The sequence below is a fragment of the Falco cherrug genome, chromosome 2 (genome assembly GCF_023634085.1).
Source record: "Falco cherrug isolate bFalChe1 chromosome 2, bFalChe1.pri, whole genome shotgun sequence".
Classification (NCBI taxonomy): Eukaryota; Metazoa; Chordata; class Aves; order Falconiformes; family Falconidae; genus Falco; species Falco cherrug.
Window position 1 is genome coordinate 70,750,681 of NC_073698.1, and position 13,061 is coordinate 70,763,741.

At 41.5% G+C, this 13,061-nt stretch overlaps 1 protein-coding gene across 14 annotated transcripts in view; it reads left to right on the forward strand.

Moving 5' to 3' along the window:
• Positions 1-13,061, forward strand: part of INPP4A (inositol polyphosphate-4-phosphatase type I A) — a 131,096-nt gene that overhangs the window by 39,354 nt on the left and 78,681 nt on the right. For 9 of the 14 annotated variants that reach the window (XM_055703342.1, XM_055703343.1, XM_055703339.1 and 6 more), the window contains exon 2: positions 12,846-12,890. The gene's annotated coding sequence lies outside the window, so the exon portion shown is untranslated. Of the gene's footprint in view, positions 1-12,830; positions 12,891-13,061 lie in introns of all 14 variants that reach the window. The other 5 variants (XM_055703341.1, XM_027813364.2, XM_055703340.1 and 2 more) reach the window with 1 other exon arrangement.

Consider the following 13,061-nt stretch of genomic DNA (forward strand, 5'->3'; position numbering starts at 1 on the left):
AAGGCAACAATTGGCAGAAGCTGTTGGGACCACTTCACCTGTACTTTTGGCAGGACTGGAACTGTGAGAGTTCATGATCTCCCTGGCCTCTCATTTCTGTGGTAAAGGTTTATTATCTCCAGTGAACCCAAGCAGAAGTTCCTGGCTCACTGTTCTCCCCTTCAGTTTCTAATCTGCAGGACATCACTGGTGCTTGCACGGTTAATTTTCTCATCTCAGCATTACTCCAGAGCCACATTTTCTTATCTCGGCCCTCAGTGAAGCTTTTGTGGACTTCCTGCTGAAATATAGCCCTCTTTTTCAATTTCACTTCAGCTGCTCTACCATAACCTGTTTGATGATTCTCTCCCCTTAGTAGGTTTTCCACCTAGGTAAGCCTCAAAAAGTGCAAAGCCGCAAAGCTCGTGTAATTTAGCTCTTCCCTTCTGCTGCTGTGCTGCTTGTGTTACAAATGACAGGTGGGGTGTTCAGCTGTCCTTTTGTTTCTTCCTTCATGAAACCTGCTGCTTTTTTCTGTGGTTTCCTTTGTGACAATGCCCTGTGTTATTCTGAGCCCTTCATCTGCCTTCCCAGCACTTGGGAAGCAATGCTGCTGGGTTAGCTCTGACCTCTTACATGTTTTGCTTCCTCAGTCCTTGAGCAGAAGTTTTGAAATGGGCAGTAGCATCGTCCTTGGGCGTGCTGTTCTACCTCTCCCTGCCGTGGCAGGGGGGAATGACTGCAGGAAACAGAGCTGTTGCTGTGGGTAGTAAGTGGAGAAATGAGGGGCATGGAGAAAAAAAGCATTTCTCCAAAATTCTTGGAGGTCTGAGACCTTCAGTGGGAGGAAGCACTTACTCTTTTTTTTTTTTTTTTTTTTTACACAAAAGCTGTGTCAGCAATGATTTATAGCTAGCCTTGCTAAATGACTGGTGAAGAACGTAGGGGAAATCCACTCTTGTTGAAACAAATTTACATGAACCATCTTTAATATGGGTGATTTTTTGATTGTGTTACAGTTTTACCTAATGGTTGACCCAAAGTGGAGCTCTGTATCAGAGTTTTACACAGAGTAGAAGATGGTCCATGTACTGAGTAATCATTTCTTTTTTCCTTCCACAAAATATGGTTGCCACATTTTTTATGGTGATTTGTTATTTGACATTAGAGTTTCTGAAAGAGGACTCTGCGGTATATGAAAAAGCAGCAATATATTGGTGTTTGTTAGTACATCATCGTGTCACAGAACAGCACAGCATTTCTATTTTCAAATCTAAATTTGAAATGGAGGGAGGGGAAAAGTTTGAATTGAGTTTTTCACAAGTTTTTGTTTCTCTTTTTGCATGTTAGGAATAAGCCACTGGAAAACCAGAGTTATATCGGAATAAAATCCTTGCATGTAAGCAGCATGAATAGCACTGTTTGCAGTACTGAACCATCTTGTTTGTTGGAGAACTCATCTCTTTATTTGCATAGTTTTTAGAAATGGCAATTTTTACATCAGTTTTTAAGGGGTCTTGTATATGCATATGTATCCAGAGGGCATTTTCTTTGTCCTTTTTCCTGTTTTCTGAGTAAGTCTTCTTGTTTAGATTAGATTTGTTGCCTGGTTTTAAAGAGATAGGGAAAGAACTGTTAAATCTTTGTTTATACTGTGTCCTGAAAAGCTCTTCACTTAATCCTGGAGCAGTTCAAGCAGGGGGACACAGAGGGAGGCAGTGAACAAGTCCTGTTTGCCCTGGCAGGCCCAAACTGTTACAGGGGCTCTCACTTTACTGTATTGCGTGAGGTTTTTGTCACACAGGAAAAGTCACAGTCTCAATTTTTGTCTCTTGAAACCTTTGTGTATTCTTGAGCATGTGCTAGATTGAACAGGGAAGGGTGCAGCCTATACTGTGAATGTAGCAGTGATGGTCCTTTTGTTTGCCTTCGGGGTCTGAGTTTCCACTTGAACTGGTCCTTCATGATGGTAGTCCCCCTGCCCTGCTCTGCAGTCAGAGCCAGCTTGGGGATGACTGTGGTTCATTTTGCTCTGGTTAAATGAGATTACGGCCTGGATTATGATGACATGCTATTTCTGTGCTGAATTCTCCTTGTATTTCATAGGGATGAGAAATCGAGGATTAGCTCAGTTTTTGTTTCAGTTTCATGCTTCGTCTTTTAAAGGTACCTCTGACTGCTGTGCAGGTTTAAATAAATGGTAGTGAATTGGTAGTTTTGATGTCTCACGTGACTGAATTGACCTTTGTGTTCAGGTGAAACACAGTTTAAAAGGAGTGGGTTCATAATCCTTAATTCAGATTTATTTTTTAGATAAATACTTGCTAGTGCCAGATGGCAGAGCTGCTACAGGCAGAGGTGAATAACAGAGCATGTCTGTTTCTGCAGGTTATTCAGGCAGCAAATCTGATTTAAAAAAAAAAAAAAAAAGACAACACTGCAATATTCTAGATGGCATTAAAAAGCCAGTAACTTCATCAGGTTTCCTGTGTGTGATAGGTAAGCGTATTTTAAGACCCAGATTCATAAAGTACAAGCTGCTATAGAAGATTTCTTCTCTCTCATTTCAGAAATAGACACTAATGATCTGGTGTTGGAACAGGCTGCCCAGGGAAGTGGTGGAGTCGCCATCCCTGGAGGTATTTAAAAGACATGTGTATTAAAGGTATTTAAAAAAGCGAAAGTGGCATTTAGGGACATGGTTTAATGATGGACTCGGCAGTGCTAGATTCACGGTTGGACTCGGTGATCTTAAAGGTCATTTCCAAACTAAAAGATTCTGTGGTTCTGTGACTTTAAAGCAGAAGATCTACTTTTCCCCCGGCATCGATGTTATTTCTGTTGGGCAACTGGGAGGGATTCTCCTAAGGACATATGGACCAACATGGTAAAATGTTGATTCCTTTAATGCACATAGAAGGACATGAAAAAATGGCAGTGTCTTCTGTTGTTTCAGGAAAGCTTGCAAGAAGCGCTCTTTTGAGCTCTGTACATTAGTATGGAGGATTTGTCTGGAAAGAATTGCATCCTGAGTAGTATTATCAGTAAATACTAGTATTGTGGCTGTGAATACATGACGTAAAAATGCATGCAACTGAGCTGGCTAGAATGAGGTCTTTCTGTTATAAAGTCTCTTAAATGTGGGTGCCTGGGAAAAGTTCATTAAATTATTCTCTGTTCCTGAGATAAGTGGATGACTTTTCATTGTGTTTGGGTAAACAGGAGGTAGTGAGTAATAGGAAGAATGTGGCCTTTGTGGTTTTGCCTACATAACAAAGATTTCAAATTGTTGTCCCATAGCTTTGTAGACTCATTGATGAGAACATGACATTAAAAACGCTGATACTTCTACAGGACAGTGATTTTACATGGAAAAGTTGCATGGAAAAGTAACTACTCTTTTTGCTGATACGTATGCAGTGAGGCAGACTTGCAAACTAGACCAGAAATGGACTTTGTAAAGAAGGCCTAATGGGAAATTAGAGGGGATTCTTCCTGGCTGACCTCCTTACGAAGTCTGCAGTTCAGCTGGGGAATAGAGGGAAACCAGGACAAATTTGATGTCAGATTTATGAATTTCAGAGAAATAGCTTATGATCTTTTATCAGAAAGTAAGTTGAGAGTGCTTATCTTTGCAGATTGGCCATTTTTAGAATTTATGACATAGTGTGGGTAAACATTCATACTGTCATGTAATTTGCTTTTTCCCAACACCAGGTATTTGTTGTTACTTGTCAGAAGCAAATTAAATAAAATTTTAGTCCTAAGTTTGTCATGAAGCGATGTGGTGTCTTATTGAGGATCCTATGAGAGACCCTAGAGGGCTTTGCCATCTTTACTGAATGTTCACAAACAGTTTGTACAATAAATTTATCTATAGCATATTCACTAAAATAGCTGGTGAGTGGAAGTAGCCACTTAAGGGTGTGGGCAGTGTTACAGATTAAAGTAAGAAATGGGAGCTGAATTGAAGGGAATCGTGTTTGATGGTGTTTAATCCATGCTGTGAGGATCCAGACCTGTGGTCTCTGGAGCAAAACCACCACTACCATTGCAAGAGGTGCTCAGAAGCTTATTTTTGTGAGCTCCACAAAGCCATGGCTGGAGGGATCAGAGTGAAATACAGTCAGTATTGTCTCCCATGCCGCGACCTCCGTTTGTCACATGTATTGCTATATAGTGAAATTACATCCTTTATTTTTGCCTCCCTTTTACCAGCACCTTTTGCAATGGAATGCACACAAGTGTTACTGCCTTTTAACTGACACGGTCTGAGAGACTGAATCAGTTATCTGACGGCTTCTCCACAGTGCAACTGCAAATGCCACCCAGCATTCGGCTCCTCGTGGGCCTGAGTGGGCAGGGTGAGATGTGGCTTTGCTGCCTATGGGGCAGGCTGGATTGTGAAGGGCAGCGATGCCTGCAGGCAGGAGACCAAGGCAGCGACAGTCCTCCTGCCTCCTGCCATTGAGCCCCCTTCTGCCACGAACGCCCCATTTCTGCCAGCTGCTCTGTGCCCCAGCGAGGGAGGTGGGGGTGCTGGCGGTTTGCACGGGGCAGTTGGTGTGTTTTGTTTTTCCCCTTGAGGAAGAGCTCTCTCACAGGATCCTTTTGAAGACGCCATGTCATTTCAGTGCATGGGGGTAGTGGAAAGGGCTGAGCACCTTTAGGGTGCAGAAAGCAGTGAGAGGGAGGACCTGGCTAGGTATTTGCCCAAGGGTACGCTTGAAGGAAGTGACTGTTTATGTGCTTGGAAGTGATGGGAAGCTGACTGTGTGTGTGTGTGTGTGTGTGTGTGTGTGTGTGTGTGTGTGTGGGAGGGGGGGCTTGGCTTCCCCACCCATGGTGTGTGAATTTTTACTGTCTTGTAAATGCTTTGCCTTTTTTGTAGGACGCAAGTATTTCCTAATAGTTCAAGAAGGACTGAACATGCTTATCTGTACTCATTTGTGAGATTTATATTTCAGATATGTAAACGTCCCCACAGCCTTTAATTTCATGGAAAATCAAAAAATGTCAAAAGGGGCCACTGGTAAGATTTTATTGAGGGCTAGAAACAATTTGGCAGGTGTAACAATTGTCTCTTCAAAAACTGGGAGTGTCTTTAAATACCAACTTTATGTAAAATTTAGCAGAAAGACAAATGGAGGGCAGAACACTTATCAGTGAAGATCTGCTTAGCTAGTGTTATATTTGTGATAAGTAGCAGCCAAGAGCTCTCTAGTAATTTGACTCAATTTATGTTAAGATTTGATACCCCTTCTAGTAATGAGTAAGACATCCGGGATAAATGGAAGAGTCATTCCTTCCCAGCACAGTGCTTACTTGTCATAACAACATTTGCAAACCTGTTAAAAGGCTTCTAAGAGAAAGAATGAAGTTAGCAAACAGGCATTTGGGAGGGCTCTGGTAGCTAGTGGAGGGTGTAATATTTTGCGCCATTTATTTTTTTGGAAGTATGACATCTTTCCCAACATCCCTACACCTTTCCCAACTTCCCTACAACTTGTACTTTTTTTCCTATTCCTCTGTGATTCATATGTCTGGGGCCCAAGAACACAATGTCTTCACAGGAAGCTTGTGACTATATGCAAAAAATTAATAATGCAGCCTAGATTTCTCTAAATTGTGCTGCAGATGTCACGGTTGGAATGCCCAATGTTCCAGTTTGCATCAGCTCTCAAGTTGCATTTGGGGGTCCATAAAATAGGTCTGCATTTCAAGGTCAGTGCAATGGATTACTCTAGAAGGAAAACCCATCTTCATGTCGATGTCATCTTGGATTTGTGTAAAACTGAACACCCCCAGAAAATAATCATTTCATTACACTGCATGAAGTTATTTCTCACCCATTACTACTTGGATGTTTAGTTTGACAATGGAATATTATTTAGCCTGAAAATACAGCCTCCTGTGATAAAAAAAGAGACAGGCATGTGGACATTTGGTAGCTGAAAGTTGTACTGTGACACTAATATAATAAATGAAAGAAGTGAGCGAGAATTAAGTACTGGATACCATTCATTTACTGTTAACAATATCACAAAACCGTTCAAGTTGATTCGCCATGGTCCTGGGTGTTTTCATACACCATATCTCTTCTGCATAAGCACATAGTAAGTGGTTGGTCGATCATGGTTGTAATAGCAAATGAGGGCTTCTCTTTAGTATTTAAAATAGAATGTGAAATACAGGATCCACTTTTGCAGACTGGTTTGACCTTGAGACTGTATTTTGTAATCTTTTTCTTCCCATTTTACAGGACAGCACTTCAGCTAGACTGACTTGTGGAGGTTTAGATGTGACAGTGTTGAGGAACAGTCCTACTGTGGTTGCTGGCACTGTGTGTGTTCCTGGGGAGGCATTGGTGCGTACTATGATGTCCTTTCCGTGAAAATCAGGTGCAGAGCAAGATGAATTGTGACTGTGTTTCTGCCCAACAAGAAGTTGTGACTTTTTCAGGGACACAACCTAGCATTAGAAATGCTGAAGCACTGCTGCAACCAGGGATACAGGTAGTCACAGATGTTTTATTTCTTCCCAACCAGGAGAGAAAATAGCTCAAACTTTAACGTTGTGAAAGTACAGGTTGCATACATAATGCAAACAAATCTGAAATAATTCTGGGGAAGTCAGATCAAGACAGAGCAAGTTTCCTCTTTTTCTATAAGGCCTATTTTGATATAATGGTGATAGCATCTTGTGTAAGTATTGCAGAAAAAGTTGCCACATTGATCACAGTAATAATTTGCTCGGAATGAAGAGTGTGTTCTTTAAAACAGGCTGGTGTTTCAAAATGGGGGGTATGAGGGAAGACTTCAGGAAATCACTCATAGTTCGTAAATGAGTTTAAAGAACGCGGCGTTCTATTTGCCACAAGGCTAAATAAGGGAGAAGATCAGACAGCACAGCAGGATGCACAGTATATTCTACCTTCTCTCTGCTTGGGGCTGGTAGCAGAGGTCATAACTATTTTGACCTAGAAAAAGAATGTGCTGTCTGGGTTTGTAGGCTGATTATTGGAAACTTGAGCCTTTAAAATATGTTTACAGGAAATGTCTTCTGAGCTACATTGGGTCTGATAAGATGCTTTGAAGTGAGCATTAGTTTGCAGCTCTACCATCATGTGGTTCATCCTCAGCTTCTTGTCTGCCTCAGAGGTTCCTGCTCCTCAAATTTGTCAGCATAAACAGCAAATATAGTCCTTCCCCAGCTTGGTTCTGTCAGTGTGCTTTGGTTTAAATTGTACCTTTTGTAAACTGTTCTGTTTTGCTCTTTTTTTCTGTCCAAGCATTCTAGGGTACAGGGGTGTTGGGTTGTTTTCTTTGGTTGGTTGGTTGGGTTTTTTTAAGAAATTTAGGTTGTACCAACATGCTCAGTTTTGCTGACAGAGAGGAGGAGGGGAAAAGTGAGGAGGACAAGCAATGGGAGGCAGCAGTTCAGATTGGCTCATCTCCCGTGGGAATAGCATGTCTGTTGGACTGTACCTGGATAAAAGCTATCAAAGCTAGCCTTTGGGCAAAGTAGCTCTGTTTTTCTCCTCTGTTTAACTAATGGACAAAATCATACCTGGTGTTAGGGGTTGCAGGTACCCTTCAGGGATGTTGACACCATGTTTAATTGCAAAGGAAAAGGGTCGGTCATTTGTTTCTCCCTGGAGTGATTTGGCTGCTGTCCAGCGAGTGAGAAAGAGGAAAGAAGGGAGGGTGGACAAGCGAGTGAGGGGGTTTCAATAGGAGCACGTATACTCCCTGTCGTTCCTGTGTCTGTTTTGTATCATACTTCGAGGTTTCTCCACAGGGAATAGTGTCACGTGTTTTACTTTCTGCGGTATTTAGGAATAATGGTGCAGCAGATTTAATTGAGAACTGGTGTTCTCCTCAGTTCGTGAGGTAACCCTGGTTGCAAGTACAAGGGGTTAGGGAGAAAAAAAAATATCTCACTATATATATCATTTCCTTATAGTCAGGGATCTGAATGGCTTTTAAAATCTGGCAGCAACCACTTAGGCTTTAACTGCCACCATCAGTCAACTGCAAAACAATTTCTCTATGGTTTTAATTATGCAAAACCATGCTGCAGTCTTTGAAGAATCTTTTTTTCTATAATCATCAATTCTTAATGCAGAAGGCCAGAGGTAGAACATGCCCGGAATCTGGTGCTTTGATGTGGTCTGCAGTAGTGCATTACCACGCTCTGCCCTGAGGCCCTGCTAATTACAGGGCAGTGTAATTTAAAAACTGTACAGTGTAGGGTGAAAAAGAGCAGCTTACATTGGTGCCCAGTTAGGATCTTTCATATTGGATGGACATTGGACTCTCGGGGCTTACTACCTGGGCATGTACTAATGCCGTTGAATTTAGTTGCTATGGCTAAAGCTAGCACTTTAGTTGTTTAAGATCGGTTATCAAAGCACAACGGAACTGGAGTGCAGTTAAAAAATGTGATTGTGTCAAAGAGGAGAACTTACAGGCAGATATATCTAGAAATATAGTTGAAGAACTAAATTCACCTTTAAAATGGAATGCAGGGTAGGAAGGCACCTGCACGAGGTCAGAACTTTCTGGGAGATGGGTAGGTAGGACTTGTCTGCAGAAGTTGCAAGATTTTTTGAAAAGTCTCACTGACGGCATGATTTTAAAACACATCGCTCTAGAATATGTGATTTCCAGTGTTACTCTGCAATATGGATGTGACTTCCGGATGGTAGTAAGCAAGGCACAACTATAACTTGCCAGCAGAGAAACTCTGTGTTGTTACTAGGTTGCCTCATCTGTATTTTACAGATGTGTGAGCTTAACTCACAGAGATGAAAGGATTTGCCTGTGGCCATAGAACTAGTCATTTTTTTGTCATAGTGTTGTAAATAGGATTTTTAGATTCCTTTATCATCTGTGCCATTTTCATTTCTTCATTTTAAGAGAAACGAATAATGGCTGACCAGATTTAAATATTTGTATTAAATGTCCTGAAGGTGAATGGTGGTACAGTATATTACAGGGTTTGTAATGTCGCAGGTCCATTGTATCAGCCCTTGATCTGGTAACTGTGGCTGGCTGTGACTTGCTTTGTGAGTAGCTTTCACAGTGTCTAGGAGCTTTCACAGTATGTGCCCTGCTTTTAGAATGGAAAAAGGAAAAAATAGCTGTACTAAATAAATACAGTTGAAATTATAAAGGACATCAAATTGGAACTTTGTGTGCCTGCACTGAATTTGCCAAAGTAAAATGCTGATTTTTTTGCCAAAAACTATTGCATATGGCATTTAACCCTGAAAAGAGCTCCACATAACGTCAGATTCTCTGTCCTCATTGAAGAACCCTCTAAAAGGCAGGGTAGGTAAAATGCTTTGAAACTTCTCATCTGAACTGGCAGTCGTAGAAGTGAACCTCAAGTATGTTCTGCCTTCACCGTGGACAACAAAAAGAGAAGAAAACTTGAGCCGCCTTATAGGCCCTTTCTGTGAAGCGATAGAATTTTCTAAGAAATTTTAGCTACTTTGCTGATGAGTGCACAGATGCATAGGACTGGATGGAGTTTCCTGCACTGTGGAGTCTAGTCTTAACAGTGGCATAATTTTCCTTTTATATGGAAACCAAATTGTTCCTTGGCTAAGCTACCTTTGTTGGTTGCTGTTACTCCCATTAGGTTAATTATTTTGTTAACATCCGATATATCTTAATGCTTTTTTCACCTCTGGTGTCACGTATTTCTGGACAGCAAATTGTAACTCATCTCAGCCTCCACTTTGCCGAGCTTAACAATTTTTTGGTCTACCCTGGGGAGGCTGACTCTGTTGTCCTTGTAAGCCTTTCTCTACGTGTGTTACAGACTGAGGTGGGCAGCGCTTAGCTTGTTGTAGCCAGTGTTCCTGACTCAGTCTCATTGCTGCTTTTTGTGGTGACGAGCATACTGGCTGGTACACATTAATGCAGGATCTGCCTGGTTTGCGGCTGCTTTGTCTGACATAGAAGTCTTCCTTCTTCTTGGTTTTTCTCAACTGATAAACTTCCAATTTTTAGCAGAGGTGGTTTTTGTTAGTCTGTAGTGTGTCATTTTGTCTTTTTAACTTAATCTTTTTTGTTTTATTTCACTTCTGGTTCTTCTTTGGTAGTTCTGATTTTCCTCATATTTACACACAGCACTGTAAACTGATGAGTTGCATCTTAATTACTGCATCACAAATCTGAACACCGTTTGCTGTATGTATGAATCTTCCCTGAAATTAATGTTGTAAGGAGTGTTTTTCTTATAGCTGATCAGTATATTTTTCTGTGAATTAAAGTTTTAGTGTTCTGGTTCCTACAGTATATATTTATATATTTGTCCCATCTATATATTTTACTAGAGAAGTGTCATCTTCACATAGGAACCTGTTGTCTTCCCACAGTTCTGTGGTACCATGGTCAAAGATTTCTAACATGCGCTGTTGTAGCAAAATGGCTGCTATTTTAGGTTAAAAATCGTACTTGTTGTCCTGGAGAGCATACTAGCTGAAAAGCTTTTGTTTTGGCCTTAATTTAATCTATAGTTATTTGCTAACTCCAAGGTACACAGTTAATGTCTTTGTTCTGTAATTTGAGTGTAAATAGAGAGGTGAAGGTGTGAAACTGAAACATGAGTTTGTGTAGTGCATCAGTTGTGCAGTAAGCAGTTGCTTATAAATTACTGTTTTCCTTCTGTAATGCTTTTGGAAACCTGAAATAACTAGTGCTACTAGTTCCAGTGGCACCTGTAACAACAGGTAGTCCAGCAGTGCCAAGAGAGGCTCAACAGTTTCTGTCCTTGGATGTTTTTAAGACCCAACCGGACAAAGCCCTGAGCAACCTTTTCTGAGCTGAGAGGTGACCCTGCTTGGAGCAGAAAGCTGGACTATCCTTTCCAGTCTTAATTATTCTGTAAAGTCAGATTCCACTACCTCTTGCTGAGGAATGGGTTCCCTCTTGGAAAGAGATGTGCAGAGGAATAATCATTCAGCAGAGTGTGTTGAACATCGTGGTGTTGCTTTGCTGTGTTTGGCTTCTGCTCATCTGTGATGCCTCAGCCTGCAAGATGCTGTGATGCTGCAGAGGGTCCATTGTGCAGCTAGCCTATATGGATTCACATAAATTCTCTTTCATTCTGACAGGATTTTCATGTCAGTAGGAAAAAAGAGAAGAATTAAAAGATATACCTGAGATGGTCATGTCTGGGCTATAGCAAGAGATAGTAATTTCAGTAGGACCACATTAGAGGAATCCTGCTTCTTTCCTGCCTTCAAGGTAAAAGGCTGAGAAGGTGAGCTGGAGTATTCAGCTGGCTGCTGTCTTGGACTTTGCTGTAACCCAGCCCGTTTCCCATCAGATTCATCTGTGCTTTGCTCTCCAGTTTGCTCTCTCATCCTGATCCACTGCTTTTTTTATATGTGTGTTACTTTACTTCCGGGTTTCTTTCTGGAGTGAGTTGGTAGAAACAATTCACCCCATGGGCTGCTCCCCCATATGGCCAGCGCTGTGCCACATTTGTGTTTGCACCTCACTTTGCTCTCCATCCTGGCAGGTTATGCACTACCCAGCACCCCGGCTGCCTTCATGCCAGGGTGCAAGGCACCTCTTCCTAGTTTACTGCTATAAAGCACTGTGCTGTTGAGTTACAACACAGCTGTTGCATCATTTCGGAAACCATAAACCTCAAAATTCAGAACAGTGCCCTCACAAAATAATGATTGTGTCTTAAGATCATCATGGGAGCTGAGAAGAGACCATGGGCCAGATGTTAAACTCTGTGGCAGCTGTGTTAGGCAAAACAGAAGCAGCGGTGTGCAGTGTGACAGGGAGCCTCCCCTGCACCACAGGGCCCCTCTCAGAGGCTGACCCCGGTAGCTGGTGGATTAAGTGGTGTAGATGTTGGATTCGGCTGGCTACAGAGGGAGCCTAGGAAGGCTGTGGCTTTCTCAAGTTAAAGTTAAGCTTCGTGTCTAGCTGCCTTACTTTCCTGCTGTGTGGATTGTCTATCTGTTTGACAATGAACTTGGGTAAGGGTTCTGGACTGATTGATATATGGGATAAAATGTGCTAGAAAATGTCTTATTTTACTTCTCGAAGGGAAGACACCCCATTAAGATGCCTGTTGCTTAGGTGTGGTGAGTGATGTTGGTGTGGCCAAGGACAGTATGTTCCTTGTCACAGTGGTGACACAAGCTGTGGGTGTTGGCAGCAAGAAATGAGACTCTTGAATCCTTGCCAGTGGCATCTGAATTCAGTCTGGGCCTGCAGGAAGTAAAAATCGCTTGGGAGGTTGGGTTCAGTTGCCAGTATTTCTTTTTCGTGGATGGGGAAGGAATTGCAGTGCCGTGTGGTGACCCCAGCACTGACTGTGGCTGCAATGAGCAGATGGGACAAGGTAGCTGAGTTGAGAAGCTGCGCTGGGAGAGCTCAGTTGTTGCTGGTGACATGAAGTAGCTACTTTATTGAGCTTCTTATATCATAACTGCATTGAGTCTTTTACAGACTTAATAGAAAAGTCATTTTAGTTAAATGCATTGTATTTTCATTAATATAGTGGGAGATATACATCACAGTCCCTAAGTGTAAAATGTTACAGTAATGGTACCTGATTCTAAAATTTCTTTCAGCTTTATTCTTACGTTCTGTTTGCTCAGAACTGATCCACAGTCCATATTCTGTTTCAAATGGTAAAGGAGCTATATTACAAAACGTTAATAACACTGCATTTTTTACAAGTTTTTAGTGATTTTTTTTAAATTATTCCTGTATTTATTACTTTTTGCCAAAAAAAAATTTCTTATACTACTAGCCTGTTTATGTAGATCCATTTAGTCAGAAATGGTTTGTCCTTTTTGTGTCTTTCAGACTTTATTAAAGAAGAACTGGATGCGCATGCCGAATTTCAGCTGTGGAAGATGGAGTAAGGTAATATAACTTGAGTGATTGTTGCTATAATGTGTGATGATCTGCAGACACTGAATGCAAAGGTTCAAAGATGAAATGTTAGAGGCAGACAAAGCAAAAGGAACTTCAGCCTCAGAAATAATGAAGTACTGATGAGATCCTGCATTCTGGTATCAGCGGCATGCTTACCCT